Source organism: Pelophylax lessonae (assembly GCF_965119305.1).
Source record: "Pelophylax lessonae genome assembly, chromosome: 3".
Taxonomy (NCBI): domain Eukaryota; kingdom Metazoa; phylum Chordata; class Amphibia; order Anura; family Ranidae; genus Pelophylax; species Pelophylax lessonae.
The window spans coordinates 585277537-585281540 of record NC_138770.1 but is presented as its reverse complement, the minus strand read 5'-3'; positions in this window follow the sequence as shown (position 1 = coordinate 585281540).

The window sequence follows — 4004 nt, the reverse complement described above, 5'->3', positions numbered from 1 at the left end:
GAAAGCGGGCGGAAGTGACTGTAACTGGAAGCAGAAAGGGCAAAGCGTTTTACGTCATGCAGCGTGCAGCGCGCGGCTGGTTTGATTACGTATGGCGTGCTGTATGATCGTTGCCATAGTTCAGTTATAGAACAGGAGTGTGTAGGCTGTGAAAAGTAAAGCTAATCAATAACAAGTGATAAAAGCTTTATATATCAATGTGACTTCAGAAGGAATTATCAATCTGCAGTGCTCAGGCTCCTTTACACTATGTGCTGTCACCTGCATTTTTCTGAAGTGGCTAAACACATGTCACTGCTAGTTAGGGCACATACAAAGCAACTGTCTATGTGCCCATTCACACAGTAAAGCCAGGGTCACACCTAGGGTTGCCACCTCATCCATTTAACCACTTCTGGACCGGAAGATTTTCCCCCTTAATGACCAGGCTATATTTTGTGATCTGGCACTGCGTTATTTTAACAGACAATTGTGCAGTCGTGCGCCGCTGTACTCAAATAAAATCGTTGTCCTTTCTTTTCCCACAAATAGAGCTTTCTTTTGGTGGTATTTGATCACCTGTGCGATATTTATTTTTTGCGCTATCAACAAAAAAAGAGCGACAACTCTGAAAAAAAATGTATATATATATATATATATATATATATATTTTTTTTTTTTTTCACTTTCTGCTATATACCATTCCCAAAAAAAAAAAAAAAAAATCTAAATTTTTAACATTTTAGGCCAATTTGTTTTCTGCTACATATTTTTGGTTAAAAAAAATCACAATAAGCGTATTTTGATTGGTTTGTGCTAAAGTTATTGCATCTAATAACTACGGGAAAGATTTATGTCATTTTTATAGTTTTTTTTTTACTAGTAATGACGGCGATCTGCGATTTTTTTGTGGGACTGCGACATTGCGGCGGACAGATCGGACCCTTAACTGACATTTTTGACACTTTTGGGGGTACCAGTGACATTACTACAGTAATCAGTGCTAAAAATATGCACTGTTACTGTACTAATGGCACTGGCAGGGAAGGGGTTAACACTGTGGGTGATCAAGGGGTTAAATGTGAGCCTAGGGGATTGATTCTAACTGTGGGGGGGGGGCGCTTGTGAAATGATCATAGAGACCTGTGATCCTATATAGAAGGACCACAGGGGCTCTGTGATCATTCCAGAAAGAAGAACGGTCGGCTGTGTTTACAATAGCTGACTGTTCTTCTCTCTTAGCGGGGAGCGATCGCGAGTGTCAGCTGGCGATCGGAGCTGCCTGCCCCGTGCATCGGAGTCCCTGCTGCCGGGTGGGGGCGGGAGCATGCGGCTGGCGGCGCGCACTCGCCTCCTAGCTGCGGGCATGCAACCGACGTAGGTCTATGTCCGTTCGCGCAGAGAGCCGCACTGCCGCAGTAAAAAGGTGGCTGGCAGTCGGGAACCGGTTAAACCAGGACACACATTAATTACACAGGTTCTGTGGCTGATTAACCTCCCTGGTGGTCTGATTATGGTGTCCTTTTATGAAACTGAGATGAGCAGTGATCCTGCTGATCGCAGCACATTTCCGATCTTTATTGGTTTATGAAACAGAGGTGATCGGGGAGAACATGTTCTCCGCTGATCAGCTCTACACATGGAGAATCTGTCATTGACAGACACAGAAACGGCCAGGTTATGAAGCTGCGATCCCCGCACTTCACTGGTGATTTGGGTCAGAATTCACAATCCCAGATTCACCAGCCTGGAGGTGGTGAATCGGGGAGTGAAGACAGAATCGGGGGAGAACTGAGGGGGAAGGAGGAAGATTATCAACTTCCTTCTTCCTCGTTCAGACCCCCCAACACAGTAATCATGTCCCCCTGCCATATTTATGTATATATGTATGTATGTATATATATATATATATATATATATATATATATATACATACATGTATATATATATATATTTCATGTGTGTATATATGTATATAAAATGTATGTGTGTGTATGCAGTATATATGTAAATTTATGTAGGGGGACTAATTATTTTATTAACATTAGTGGGGATCGAGCCCACATGTACTCAGCAGTATAATCTATCACTGCTTTTTAAACGGTTTCTCGTACTGTAATCTCACTTTGTCTCACGAGATTACAGGCGGCCCATTCACTTGTACACAGATCTCGGCCGTTCTCCGAGGAAAAACTTCCCCTCTGATCACCCTGTGAGAACTGAAGTTCACCGCTTCATAAAAAGGGTGCCAGAGGTGATAATTTTCCTCGGAGAACTGCCGAGAAGTGAACGGTGAAAAAAATTCACAGTTTCATAAATGGACTCCTCAGTCAGTATTTTTGAATGTCAAAGCGTTACATTGTTTTGCGTGGAAATCTGTTGTTTTATATTGTAGGCCTGTAATTATTAGGAATAAAACAGTAAAAGTGAATAAAAATTATTAATAAATTATCAAAATCTCCAATAAAAAGTTTATAACATTTTTTTTATTAATAAATTAATTATTAAATTAATAAATTAATAAAAAAAAATATTAATAAAAATAAAAGGAATAAAACAGTAAAAGTGCAGGCAGGGCACTGGACAAAGCATTAGGAACAAAATTGAGGTGAAATGGTTTGATACCGTAATGTAATCCTAACAGATTGCAATGTATCATGTCATGTTTTGTGTATTTTTTTTTTAATTTCTTGCCCGGCTCCGCCCCTCTGCGTCGCAGCGCTCGCAGGGAAGGGAATCCTGAAGACGGATTCCGGTGTTCTATCAGAATATCGCTACCTATCAGATTCTGCAACCAGAAGTGACATTTGGAAAGAAAAACTTGCTGCGCATGCTCCATGCATTTCAACATGGGCGCTATGCATTTCAATAGCTTTCCTAATGTGACAGAACACGAAGCAGCTGCGGACATCTTCTTACACCCACGCAAATATTTCATTTTAGATTTATTTTACCAGTAAATTGACCTTATAGTCTGAATAACCATATTACATTTCTATTATTATTGTAATATAGTAAATATAGTGAGAAACCTGCAGGTAGAAGGTGGTGACGGCCATCTTGGTACACCCCGCACTGCTCAGCAACAAACTGATTATATAGTGGAATAGACTATTTCACTCGGTCGCTGTGAAATAGTCTACTTCAGTATAAAAGGTGAGTTTACTGCTAAAATCAATCTGCAATTCAAGAGTTTCTTGGGTGTAAGAAGATGTCTGCTGCTGTTTCGTGTTCTGTCACATTAGGAAAGCTATTGGAACGCATAGTGCCCATATTGGAATGCATGGCGCATGCGCAGTAAGTTTTCTCATCCAAACGTCACTTCTGGTTGCAGAATCTGACAGGTAGCGGTATTCTGATAGAACATTGGGCGGAGGACATCGGGGGATCGTAGGGACAAGGTAAGTTTCACTACAGGGTAATCCCAAGTTACCGCTTTTGTTACTGAAAATTAACCCCCGAGCCACACTCGGGATTACCGCCAGGGAGGTTAAGGTGGTAATTAAACTCACTTAGGCTCCTTTCACATGGTCCACCTCCGCCGGCGGACTCCGTGCTGCTCAGTGGGGTATCGACCTGCCAACAGCTCCATCTCCGCTCTGTGTGCGGAGATGGAGCTGTCAGATCCCCGCTGTTCTCTATGGGGGAATCGGATGAGAATGGACCGCCTGTCCATTCTCATGCGATCCGATCCGGATTTCACGGACAGGATCAGAATCGGATAGCAGGGGTTGTCATCAGAGATGTCTCTGCTGACATCCGCTGCCCCATAGGGATGCATGGAGGATCCGATCAGGTCCGCCTAAAAAACTGAAAGGCGGATCTGATCGGATCGTTCGTGTGAAAGGACCCTTAGTGCCTTATGCATAACTCCCAACTGTCCCTGGTTTCGAGGGACTGTCCCTGATTTGGCACAATGTCCCTCTGTCCCTCTTTTCCCCTTATTAGTCCCTCATTTTGGTTTGATCTATATAGTTATATAAAAAATGCACTATTTGGTTTTCAAAAGGTGTTTGCTGGTGCTA